Source organism: Vipera berus, assembly GCF_964194415.1.
Source record: "Vipera berus genome assembly, chromosome: 12".
NCBI lineage: Eukaryota > Metazoa > Chordata > Lepidosauria > Squamata > Viperidae > Vipera > Vipera berus.
This window is the reverse complement of record NC_138215.1, coordinates 16172158-16186462: the sequence shown is the minus strand read 5'-3', so window position 1 is coordinate 16186462 and position 14305 is coordinate 16172158.

The window sequence follows — 14305 nt, the reverse complement described above, 5'->3', positions numbered from 1 at the left end:
AAAGCCCCATCCACAGGACGCAAGCAGCACAGAAAACTACACAACCTCCAGTCCGCGGAAAAACCTCTCTCCACGGAACTGGTCCCTGGTGCCCCAAAGGTTGGGGACCTCTGCTGTAGAATATCTGAACTTTGGACCTTTTGCCAGACTGATTCATGATCCGTTTTGCCTTAACTTTTTTATTTTAAGTAAATTCTCTGTTGGCATCAGGACCCACAAACTAGCCGACTACTTTTTAGCTTATCAGGATGGGTAAAGCGAGCACATGTGGTTATTCTATAGCTATAGTTATTCCGAGCCGACTGAATAAAATACGATTAAATTAACCACAGTCAGAGCCAGCCTCATTGTGCAAAATGGTTACCAGTTCTGGATTGGCAAGCTGAGATCACCACTGGGTGGCAGCAACGTCTTGGTTTTTTTAAAAAACAATCTAGGGTCCCTAGGATCTGATAGCTAGCCTTAGATTAATCACTGATGGACGGGGTTTCAAAGGAAACAAAATCCAGATAAATTCCTTGCTGGGTAAAGGACTGCACTGCGCTTAACAAACAACACCATGGTTTATAGTTCTGAAAGGATGAAGTGAGATGGATGGAAACTAAGCGAGGAGAGAAGCAACCTAGAACTAAGGAGAAACTTCCTGATAGTGAGAACAATCAATCAGTGAAATTACTTGCCTTCAGAAGTTGTGGGTGCTCCATCACTGGAAGCTTTTAAGAAGAGACTGGACAGCCATTTGTCTGGAACGGTATAGGTCAGGGGTGGGCAACCTTGGCTCTTTTATGACTCGTGGACTTCAACTCCCAGAATTCCTGAGGCAGCGTGGCTCAGCTTGGAAACCTCCCTTTCCCCTCAGCATAGCTGGCTGAGGAATTCTGGGAGTTGAAGTCCACGAGTCATAAAAGAGCCAAGGTTGCCTACCCCTGGTATAGGGCTTCCTGCCTGAGCAGGGAGCTGGTGTAGAAGACCTTCAAGGTCCCTTCCAACTCAGATGATGTTCGATGTTCTAAGACTCTTGATTAACTATGGAGATTCTCAGTCCTCCAGGTCACGGTTGTCCCAAAGGTGCTTTTTCAAGAGGCCACTGGACTTTCTTATTTTTCTTTGAAGACGTTTCGCTTCTTCTTCAGAGCTGAAGAAGCTTCTCGGACGAGAAGCAAAATGTCTTCAAAGAAAAACAAGAAAGTCCAGTGGCCTCTTGAAAAAGCACCTTTGGGACAAAACTCGTGATTGTTCTCTTTTGGGGGAGAAGGGCGAATGTCCCATTGAGTCAGTCTCGATTCTTCATGACTAGACAAATCCACGCTGCCTTTTGGCAGCATTTTCAAAAGTGGTTTGCCATTGTCTCCTTCCTGGGGCTGAGAGAGAGTGACTGGCCCAAGCTCCCCCAGCAGTCTTTGCGCCTACGGCAGGACTAGAACTCACAGCCTCCCAGTTTCGACCCTGATGCCTTAACCTCTACAGCAAACTGGTTTTTACCATCAGCCTGAATCACATTTCACGCTTCGCTCCCAGCGAAAGACCATCCCCAACTGGAAGGCAGAGAGGGTTGGGAATCTAACCCCTCTGCATTGTTGTGTGATGATTCAGTCCCTGTTCAGATTTCCTTTGCTCATAAAAATTCCTGAAGCAAGGAGAAGGTTCCCACCCCAGTGATACAGTAAATTAAGTGGAACTACGAACCTAGAGGGCAGCTCTCTACTGCCAAAATACATAAACGGGAGTTTGTCACAGCAGTAAATTATGTGAGCATTCAAGATATAACAATGCTGTTACTTTCAGGCAGAGAAAAATAACGGAAATGGGGATACTCAATTACCCCTTGTATATTCATAGATGGGAATTTTTATTAAAAAACAAAACAAAACTACACAGAAAGTCCTCTCCCCCCCCCCCGATGCGATTCTGTCACTCTTGTGTTTTCAAAACAGACTTCCTTAGGTATCCTTCCCCCCCCCCGTTCTTCCCTACATAAAACATCTCTCAGGAAATGAGAAGATCTATATAAACATATTAACTGTTAATTCTTATTTTGCAGACCTCTTCATTCCTTTTTGCAACGGTTGCAGGAATTGGGTATGCCTAGTCTAGAGAAAGAAGGGACGCGGTGGCTCAGTGGGTTAGGACGCTGAGCTTGTCGATCAGAAGGTTGGCAGTTTGGCGGGTCGAATCCCGAGTGCCGCGTAGCAGAGTTAGCGCCTGTTACTCGTCCCAGCTTCTGCCAACCTAGCAGTTCGAAAGCACGTAAAAATGCAAGTAGAAAAATAGGGACCACTACGGTGGGAAGGTAACAGCGTTCCGTGCGCCTTTGGCGTCTAGTCATGCCGGCCACATGACCACGGAGACGTCCTCGGACAAGCTTTGAAACGGAGATGAGCACCGGTCTCTAGAGTCGGAAACGACTAGCACGCATGTGCGGGGGAACCTTTACCTTTACTAGTCTAGAGAAAAGAAGGACCAGGGCTGACATGTTCCAATATTTGAAGGGCTGCCACAAAGAAGAAGAGGGACTGGACTTATTTCCCAAAGCACCAGAAGGCAGGACCAAAAGCTAATCAACCTACAACCAAGTAGGAATTTCCTGACAAAACAATTCATCAGTGGGACATCCTGTTCCAGAAGTTGTGAGTGCACCAACACCGAAGATTTTTAAGAAGAGATTGGACAGCCAGTTGTCCGATATATGGTGTAAGGTCTCCTGCTTGAGCGAGGGATTAGACGGGAAGACTTCTAAAGTCCCTTCCGGCTCTGTTACTCTGTTATTTTTCCTTTAAAATTAAGAGCCCTTGAAAACTTGGCTGAGGCAAAATGAAAATGCGGCAAATAGCAAGCGTGCCGATCAGTGAAGGAAATGGAAAAAAAACCAAGCACAACCAGAGCCTGACCCAGAGGCAGAACATCTGGGCAGGGCAGAATAAAACTTGCCTGCTGGTTCATCCACACCAGCGGTCTTGGAGAAGGGAAAGAGATTTTCTGAATTAGGAAAGTCGTTCCATGGCGCCTGATAGGACAGACTGTGGTAGGGAAGCGTGAGATGATATTTCACAGGATCCCAAACACGATCCTAGCACTTCCCCAACTGAGCATTGTCACTCACACTTCAACTTCAAGATTAGTCTCCTGCCGGGAGCCTTACATGCAACAGCCACAGCGACATATTTAGAAATGGTGCGTGATTCAGATGGCAGCTTGCAGGGTTTGGGTGAGGGAGGGTGCACATCCCTTCAAAGGTTGGGTTCAACTCCACTGATGAAATACAGTAGGGCTGTGTTACTATTATCCTTCTCACCTTTCCTATTATCTATTCCTTTAGCATCATTAGACTACAACGTGTTCTTTGTATCTTATGATTATATTGATTGCTTTATTTAGTATCCTATGACTATCACTGAGTGTTGTATCTTACTATTTATGAATGTATTTTATGATTATGATCACGATTTATCACTTGTTGCTTGCATGTACCCTGAGAGCTTATGCACAAGAGACAAATTCCTTGTCTCTCCAATCACAGTTGGCCCATAAGGAATTCTCTTCTCCTTTTCTCTCCTCTCTCCTCTCCTCTCTTCATTCTAATTCTAATTCTAATTCTAATTCTAATTCTATTCTATTCTATTCTATTCTATTCTATTCTATTCTATTCTATTCTATTCTATTCTATTCTATTCTATTCCATTCCATTCCATTCCATTCCATTCCATTCCATTCTTCGTTTCATTTCCATTCCATTCCATTCTATTCCCATTCCCATTCTTATCTCCCTTGGTTGCCCATCAAAGGTAGTAAGTACTGTAGTCCTCCACTTACAACTTACAATTCCAACCAGAATGTTCATTGCTAAGCAAGGCATGTTATGAATAGATTCCAGCTGCCAAGTGCCCAAATTTTGATCACATGACAGAGATGTAAGTGTGAGGACCGGTTGTCAGTCACTTCTTTCAGTGTTATTGTAATTTCAGTTGCTAAGAAAAGGGCTATAAGTCAAGGACTAACTGTGTGCCTAGGATTGTCCATTATACTTTTGCAGAAGATGGTTGGCTTAGAAAACTATCTTATTCCAATGGCATCACCTAGCACTGAAAACCAAAGAAGTTGATGGATTGTGGCTTATCTCCTAGCAGAAATGTTTCACATCAGAAAGGTAGAAGAACAGGGAAAAAAGGTTAGGGAGCAGATTCCTTTGATAAAGGAAGTTCTCAACTTACAATCCCTTTAACAACACTTGCTGCAGAGGTTTGTGGTTCTCGCCATTACAGGATCAAAGTAGAATTGTGTTTATAGAAACACAATTATAGAAATGGTCTGATTTTTTTTATGGCTCACTCAAGAGAAGATCAATGGTTGGTTAGTTTTAAATTACTTAATTGATCTGCTTTATAACTCTTTGGAAACTGATGTCATTGAGATGAATTTTGGTAAGAAACGTTGGTAATTTCACTGTTTGGGACTAATGATGTTCAATACATCCTGATACTACTGCAATGCTCTTTACATGGGGCTTCCCTTGAAGACCACTCGGAGGCTCCAACTGGTACAGAATGCGGCCGCGAGAGTTGTCTTGGGAGTTTTCCGGTACTCCCATGTTACACCTTTGCTCCGCGAGCTACATTGGTTACCAATTGTCTTCTGGGTGAGATTCAAGGTTTTGGTTATGATCTTCAAGTCCTTACATGGCATGGGTCTGGGGTACCTCGAGGACCACCTGCTGCCGGCGTCAACTTCCCTCCGCCCTGTGCGTTCCCACAGAGAGGGCCTCCTCAGGGTGCCTCCGGTCAGAGAATGTCGACTGGTGGCCCCCAGGGGGAGGGCCTTCTCTGTGGGCGCTCCGGCTCTATGGAACCAACTGCCGGTTGAGCTCCGGATGGCATCGGACCTTCGCTCCTTCCGGCGCGGTCTGAAGACCCACTTATTTGAACTAGCTGGTCTGGCCTGATGGGGGACGTCAAGGTTTTTTTTTAATGGGTTTCTTATATTGTTATTGTATTTTTAACTGGGCACTTGTTTAATTCCCTTTTAATTTTTGTATTTGCTATTTATATATGCCCTGTTCACCGCCCTGAGTCCTTCGGGAGAAGGGCGGTATACAAATTTAATAAAAGTAAAAGTAAAAGATAGCATTTTCTTGTGGGCGCTCCATCGTTGGAGGCTTTCAAAACGAGACTGGACAATTGTTTGTCTGAAATGGTATAGGCAGTTTCCTGCTTGAGAAGAGGGTTGGACTAGAAGACCTCCAAGGTCCCTTCCAACTCTATTATTCTATGTTCTATGTTCTGAACTGTCTAGGTTTTTGTAGGTTGCAGCAACTGGGAAGTGTGTAAAAATGACTGCTAAAACCATGATCCCACAACTACCTGTTGCCAGCATATGTTTCCTAGAGGTGATTAATGAGTCCTGGGTTACAAGACCTGTACATTAATCTCTTAAATCGAGGAGTTAACTTTTCATCTTCTCTCCAATATTGAATTCTTATGTATAATTATGGAAAGTCACATTCCTAGAATAATTGCCTGGATTATAAAAGGAAGCAAATCTTGTCTGCCAGAGACATTTAAATTAGAAAGATGAATCAATGAGATATTGATTAGCCTGCTATTATTAAGACTCAGGGTCCCAATTGCTGTGTGTTAATTTATCAATGAATCTAGTTCTGGATAAATTGTTAATGGCCTTGCCAGCATTTAGGCTTTCCATATCTTGCACGAATTGTTCAAGGCGAATCCATTAGTTGCCCTGAAACACTATTTTAAGTTGTTCCAAGACTGAGCAATTTCCTCTTAAATTATCTGGAACGGAGCTGCTGCAGCCCATAGGCTCACAAAGGCTAAAAAACTCATCGTGACTAAGAACGTATTTTTAGTAGCTGCTCAAGATGAGTCAATGAGGACTTTTTATGCTTGCAAAGACCTCCAGGGAATTCTGACAAAGGTCAGCTTCTACAAGAAGTTACTGACACATTTTGGTTGCTGCAGTGTAGAAGAACACAGCAGGGAATGAGTGTGTGTGGGGGGAAAAAACTTCAATGTGTGGGGCAACCAGCCATGTGGCTACAGGTACTTCTTGTCTTACCCAAAATTTCTGTTGCTAAGTGAGACATTTGCAAAAGGCAATCACATGAGCTTGGGACACTGCAACCGTCATAAATGTGAGTCAGTTGCCAAGCATCTGAATTCTGATCACATGACCGGCCATAAGTGAAAAAAGGGTTGTTAAGTTGCTTGTTTTCAGCACCGTTGTAACTTCAAACGGTCGGTAAGAGGCACTTGCGCTTCCCTTCTCTCTCTCTCTCTCTCCCCCTCCCACTCTCCCTCCCACCCTCTCTCTCTCCTTCCATCACTCACTTCTATTTTTTTTCTTTCTTTCTTCCTAATGCACAGCTTGGAAATCCTTGCAAATCCCAAGATGATGGAGAAAAGCAGAAGGGGGAACCAAGTTTAAAGCAGCTTGGAAAAAGAACTAATTTGCAAAACGTAACAAACCCGTATTTTCCCAAGATTGCCTGCATATACCGTACGTCAGCCTTGAAAAGCGTCATCCTTATGACATTCTTAATCATTCCCCTAACTTCCTTTCACAGAGACCTGGGCACGGCGGACTTCCTATCCGATCAAATCCGCCGTCCCTCTGGACCTGTGAAAAACGACCTTTCCATCATTATTTATTTATTTATTTGTTTGTTTGTTTTATATACCGCCCTTCTCCCGGAGGACTCAGGGCGGTGTACAGAGCAATAAAGTAGGAATACAATAAAGCAATAAAGTGAGAAAATTTTAAAACCCAAATCCATCAGGCTAGGCCGGCTTGTTGGAATAGATAAGTTTTTAGATCACGCCGGAAGGAGCGGAGGTCGGGGGCCATCCGGATTTCAGCTGGTAAGCGGTTCCAAAGGATTGGCGCACCCACCGAGAATGCTCTCCCCCTGGGGGTCACCAGCCGACATTCTCTGACCAGTGGCACCCTGAGGAGGCCCTCTCTGTGGGAGCGCACAGGACGGAGGGATGTTGACGGTGGCAGTAGGTGCTCCCGTAGGTAATCTGGACCCACGCCATGTAGGGCTTTGTATGTCATCACTAGCACCTTGAATTTCACCCGGAAGGCAACTGGAAGCCAGTGCAGCTCACGGAGCAGAGGTGTAATATGGGAGTATCGGGAGACCCCCAAAAGCACTCATGCAGCTGCACTCTGCACCAGCTGAAGCTTCCGAGTGATTCTCAAGGGCAGCCCCATGTAAAGAGCGTTGCAGTAGTCATCATGGCTGGCTTCCGGTCCATCTTTCTTAGTCATCCTCCAACTTCCTTTCATGGTGACCTTCTGGGCACGGCGGACTTCACGTCCGATCAAGTGAGACTGTAGATTTAAAATGCGACCCTTGACCCCTGGAGCCTAGCTCCTATTCCATCTAGGGTCAAGGGCCAGGGGTCTAGGGTCAGGGTCCAGGGGTCAGGGGTCAAGGTCCATGGCCAGAGTCCAGGGCCAAGGGTCCAGAGCCAAGGGTCTAGGGTGAAGGGCCAGAGGTCTAGGGTCAGGGTCCAGGGGTCCAGGGGTCAAGGAGTCAAGGGTCCAGGGTCAGGGGTCAAGGTCCATGGCCAGGGTCCATGGCCCAGAGCCAAGGGTCCAGGGGTCAAAGGTCAGAGGTCAAAGGGTCAGGGGTCAAAGGTTAGTGTTCAGGGTTAGGGTTACGGTGAGGTTTCAGTCAGGTTAAGTTTCAGTCAGGTTAAGGCTTTTACTTTTAAAGAGATGGGGATGGAAATTGAGTAAGGTTGGGAGCCAAGTAAAAACCGCTAGAGGCAGTGGAAAACGGTGGGAGATTGCGATTGCCACCACTCTAAATATTGCAGTTTTGGTGGGAAATAGCAAGAGGGACCTTTCCAAGACCCTTCAACCCATGGCCTTTGGCCTTTGACCCCCTCGTGACCTTTGACCCCCCGGCCCTTTACCTTAGACCCCTGGCCCTTGACCCAAGACTCTTGGCCCTACCTACAGTATTTTATGTAAGAGGTGGGGCAAAAAAGTTGCTGTTTTTAGATTGCTTCGAGAAAGTCTTTTTTTTAAAGTAAAAGTTATATAATCATAATGGATTTTATTTAGTGCTGTTTTTTTTTTAAATGAAGAGACTGATAATGTACACTTCAACGCAATGGCTTTTAGGAACATCTCTGGTAGCTAACCTCATCTTTTGATACAGAAACTGCATTGCATCAAATTACACAACTTCTACAGTTTGCTAACACACTGTGATCAGATTATCATTGCAAATGCAAGCAGATTAGTTGTCTATTTACATGCATGACATGAAACCTGGTTGATGAGAATGCTTTCTGAAAACATTGCCCAAATCCAGATCTTTGGATTAAGGCAACTCGCTCTCAGTATCTACCAAATGGCATTATTTGGTTTTACGAGAGCCGAAATAGATTTGAGGCAAAGCAAACCGGTGTTGATACGAAAGACTTTTGGAAGCAATCTGTGATCTGACTGGAAGCATCTTGCGGTAGGAAAATAGAATTGGAAATTTGCCTAAACATGCTTCTTGCCTGAAACACTTTATAAATGCAGTACTAACCAGTACACGTTTATTACTAATGGATCAAAGGATGTAAACTTGCAATTAGTAAGAAAAAAAAGAGGAGAGGAGAAGAGAGATTAAGAAAATTAAGAGTTGGAGAATCCTGGTTTGGATATAATATAAAACTAGTATGATTTAATAATAATAATAATAATAATAATAATAATAATAATAATAATAATAATAATAATAATAATAATAATAATAATAATAATAATAATAATAATATAAAGTTGGAAGGGACCTTGGAGGTCATCTAGTCCAACCCCCTGCTCAGGCAGGAAACCCTATACCATTTCAGGCAAATGGCTGTCCAGGTTCTTCTTAAAAACTTCCAGTGTTGGAACATTCACAGTTTCTGGTGGCAGGTTGTTCCACTGGTTAATTGTTCTAACTGTCAGGAAGTTTCTCCTTAGTTCTAGGTTGCTTCTCTCCTTGACTAGTTCCCATCCGTTGCTTCTTGTCCTGCCTTCAGGTGCTCTGGAGAATAGCTTGACTCCCTCTTCTTTGTGGTAGCCCCTGAGATATTGGAAGACTGCTATCATGTCACCCCTCACCCTTCTCTTCATTAAACTACACATACCCAATTCCAGCAACCGTTCCCTATATGGGGGACTTCAGCACAGAGCAGAAGCACAAGGTGCCCAACAGGTCCAAGCTCCTCACTGCAGGATCAAAAATAGAGTCAAGGAAGACTTGAAAGTAGTTTCAAATTCTTTATTGTTTAGCACAAGCATCACATCTTCCAAGCATAACCCAGCTGCAACAGTTTGTACAATTCAAAACATAATACAGTCCTAAAGATACAATACATGAAAATATCATCCAGTATTTTAAGGATAAAAAGTCACATTTTTATCATTGTAAAAATTACAAAACCAAGGATAAAATAACATAATGGGTTAAATAGTTCACTAATTTAAAATGACATTTTTGATAAAAAGGTGAGGTGTAAAAGAAACAACAGTTGTCATAAAAAGAATTCTCCCAGAAAGAAAGAAAGAAAACGCAACTTCAGTGTTCAAATACATGAATATCACAACAGATATCTCTTGGTGAAGAGATGGCGAAAAGAACAGATACATAAAGGATACATAAAAACAGGCAAAAGATAAAAAATCTTGTCTACCATAAGCATCACAACTACTTAACAACAGTAAATCAGGAGTAAAACTCAGCTTTATTACAAAAAATACATGTCAAACAGAATGTTACCAAGTCTGAATCCCATTTAGAGATATTTCAGGAACAAAAAGATAAATGTGTGTGACACAGGAAATCAAAATTATTGAGGTGACGGCCAGATATTGTGTGTCATGATTATTTACCAGTCAAAACATAACTTACACATTTTAAACAAAAGCCAAGGATAAAATTCTTCCCAGGCGGAAAAATAGAAAACTTTTTATCAATCACTGGCCACACACTGGTCATTTAAAAGGGCCGTTGAGGTTTTCTTCCTGGTTCTAAAGAACCATTGCCAAGGCTAAAATTACACCAGGCAGAAAACTATAAAATCTATAATCCATCAACAGCCACGCCTAGAATTAAAAAGGGCCATTGAGGAGGGTTTTTTTTTTGGTTCTAATAACCATCGCCATGGCTAAATTTACAGCAAGCAAGAATGGTCTAAAATCTATTATCTAAAGGTCAGTTGTGATTGACTTGGTGAAGTAGCATTCTTGATGGAGATTATTTTCATTCTTGCGTTCCATTCCTCCTTCTTCCATCAACTCTGTAGGCTGACAACAGAGTCTTCTGTCTTCTAAGGTGGTGCAGAATACGTCCCTTTGAGATTAAAAAGCCTAACACTACTTAAGATGCCATTGGAGTTCTACTTCTAAGAATGCAAGGGACGCAGTCCTTACTATTACCTCAGTTGCAGGTGTTACTTACCTAGGAAGGACCATCAAGTAGTGGAAGACCATCCACCTCCCTCCATATCCTAAAACTTTGAAGAATACAAGACTCGGTTAAGCTTACCTCACAGTGTAGAAGGCCACATCACAGCCGAAGGCTAATAGGGCTTTTGCTGGAGACATTTTCATGCTCTCGTTTCTTCTTTCTTCTTTTGCTTTTGTTTCTTCCTGTCGTGCCCAGCAAGCGTTGTCTCTTTCAAAGAAGTTTTGGCAGCAGGTGTGGAATTGTTCCTCCGCTCAGTCTGCAAACCTAGAAAACTATAACATCTTTTATAGATCAACGGCCACAGCTAATATTAAAAAGGGCTGTTGAGGTTTTTTTTTGGGGGGGGGACGGTCTAAAAACCATCACCATGATAAGAAACAATACTGCAATCAAGGAACGGTCAAAGAAGCTATCAACAAACAGTGCAACTAAGGACCTCCAAGACCATTTTCAACAACACTGAAAGAAGCTACTCAAACATACATTGAGAGCAAACCACCCTCCCTTCTAGCACTGATGATGTTCCCTAGTTGGGTAATGAAACATCCAAAACCACCAAGCTCAGAGAGCACCAAGAACGCCTTATTTCAACCGTGAGCTACAAATATTCTCCTTTATTGGCATTCCTCGCATTTAAATTCCATCACCATGTTTACTTTCACTTCTAAGAAGTCTGGCTGGTACTGCGTTATTTCTAAAGGTGTGAAGGTGGGAGGGAGGGGATTCCGAAGGATTGCCTTCCGGTTTGAGTCTCACTGCGGGGGTCCTCAGGCACTGGAGGAGGCTTGTAGTTGAGTGCTGTTGACACTTCCAGTGGGATTCGCCCACACTGCTTGCTCAGGGACTGAAAGGGTCACCCAGGGTGACCCAAGAGAGGACTTCCAGTGTGAGTCCCCCCCCCCCCCACACACAGTGTGGGACAGGCAGCAGTTTGACTCCCAGGCTCATTCAGTGTGAGTGTTACAGAGTGGAAGATGAGGAACTGAAAGACCTCTAACAGTAGAGGCATCACCACCATCGCCATGCTTGTTGGTATGTGGAATACTCGTTAGGTCCTGTCTGGTTCTAAGAACCACAGCCAATAGCTAAAATTGTGACAGGTCAGAAATTTTGTTATTCTTTTCAGGTTACGTTTGTCACACTTACCACTGCTCTTTTTACCACTGATACTTTGTAAAAGTTTGTCTGTGTGTCTGTGTGTGCGCACGCACGCACACGTGTAATGCCTTCTCCTCAAGACTTTGACCCACCTAGGGGATCCTTGGACTACAAATCCCATCCATCAGGCAGCCGGCAGGTCTCCCCTTGTGCACGAGAGGCCGGAATAGGGTTGGAATAGGCTGCAAAGGCCCAGTTTTTAAAATATCCCCATCATTTTTGCAGCAGTGCTTTTTAGGACTGAGAGATCCAGAGGGGGACTTTGGGCTTCTACTGAGGAATGCTTTGGATTACAAGTCCCATAAGCCACCTCCGGGGTGGAGGGGTGTTGATATGGATGGTCCCTCCTTGCAACAAGAGGTTGGGGGTTTTTTGCTCATGTTGAGCAGGTTCCCCCCTGCTTAAAATGCTCGTTTTTACAAAAAGATCTGAAAATGTAATACAAAAAAATAAAAATAAAATTATGGTTATATGTACAGTATAGGACAGTGGTCTTCAAACTTGGCACTTTTATGACTTGGGGACTTCAACTCCCAGAATTCCTCAGCCAGCATGCCTGGCTGAGGAATTCTGGGAGTTGAAGTCCAAAAGTCATAAAAGGAGCAAGTTTGAAGACCCCTGGTATAGGAGATACTTTGGACTACAGGTCCCATTAGCCGGCCTTGGGGGGTGGGGCGGATATGGGGATTGTCTCTCTTGCAACAGATTGCTCTTCTGGTTGGTAGATTGTCCCCTCCACCTAAAATTCAAAGCTCTTTTTCTGGTTTTTTGTTTGCACAATCTTGCCAGGCAGCCCTTGGTTTTATTTTGAATTTATTTATTTTTTTCAGTCTTTTTTTCTTTACGAAAAAAATATCCAGGACTGGTTTGTTTTGCTTTGCTTTCTAGGGATTGTACTAAAATGTTATAAAAGTTTTTGATACATAGTACCTTGCCCAGTGAAAGAAATTGACTCAAATTTAAAACTATTTCTTCCTTTTTCTATTATTGGAACTCTTCCCAACCCAGAGTTAAATGTTTTCAAAAGACGTCCGATACATTTATATGCCCATCATAAGGATTTTAATAACTTTTAAAGAGACCCCTCTCAACATTTTCCACTATGTTGCGCCCTCCAGATAGGGTAGTAGAGGGTATAAAATCAGAGCAGCAGAAATCTAAACAGCCACTAAGTGGCAGCCATAGTTCTCTTCGCACTTTGTCACCATCTAGTGGTCACACAGAGTTGTGCAGCTGTTCGCTTTGTTTTAACTAAAATTCTCTGGCATGTAATTATAATACATCTCAGAAAACTCAAAAGTCAGGATGATTTTCTTAGTACTGTCCTCCCTGGAAACTTCTCAGGCTTAAACCTCCCTGGAGACACTCAGCCTAATCTCTAGGGGTTATTACCATAGCTGTTAGAACAGAAATACTTCAGCTTAACTAAGTCATGCAAGACGAATGGGATCAAAAGGGTCATTTTGAAACTCAACAAACCCCAACTATGCTTCCAAGTTAGCTCCGAAGTATGGAAGCAACAGGTTCACTCATTGCTGTCACAAAAATGCATTTTATTTAGCTCTCATTTTGCTGCTACAGGGAATGTACACATTTTTTCCCACGAAGTTATGTGCAGGAGCCATCACGATGAGGCAGAGGTTAGCCCAATCCATTCCATGTGGGGATGGGGAATGATGGGCACTGTGGTGAAGCTCACAAAGAACTTGCTAGACTAGGAGAGATTTCTGGACAATATTGTCTGGTGTGTGTATCTAGCTCACTTTCCAAGAGTCTAGAACAGGAGGCAATAACGTGGCATCTTTTGCCCTATAGATCCCAGCAAGCATTGGATGTCCAGTCCTAGATCCTACAGGGTCAAGAGCATAAGGAGACTTTATATGGTAGCACTGCCGCAGACTGAAATATCTTCAAACGAAGTATCTTTACTGCCCAACTAAACAGTAAAAAAGGATTTTGTTTTAAAGGGGATTTAGCTTAAAAAAACCAACCCTGAATTTAATTACTACTGGTGTGTTTTGGGTCCATTATATTAGATTTGTTTTAATCCCAGTGACTATTGGGACCTCTTTGCAGCTTACGAGTTAAAAATAATAATGCAATATAGCTGACTGCTGTAGCAATGTACAGAGAACTAGCTACACAGAGAAAGTGTCCATCTCCGTAGTAATAAACGTGATTCAAAGGAGGGTTAAAAAAAAGAGTTGGAGAAGAGGATTTCCATCACCACTGCATGAAAAGCTGAAATCGGGACAGAAGAAATAAAAATATTGCAGGGAAATTATTTACTTTTCCACTCTTTCTTTTCTCTGAACATTTCTTGGGTATTTATACCTACGAGTTACTGTGTCGGTTGTCTCAAGTTATCCAGGAGATTGAAGATTCTTCACTTGTTTTGAACTAGACAGTGTATTAGATAAACTCCATTCTCTTCCGATTCTCAAATTGGCATCACTTGGGGGGGGGGGAAAGGACTTGCCAGCCATAGGTTTCCACTCATCCACCCACACCAAGACCACCAATTGTTCTGGGTTAAGTGGCAGAACCACCTGAGGCTACAAAAGGGATGATGTTCAGATGTTGCAGGAAGAGACTTTCGTAACGTACAAGGAATCCGAGTAGCATCTTGCCTGGTGACAGTGAACAAGCTATGCAAGCTATGTCGAAACTGGTCAG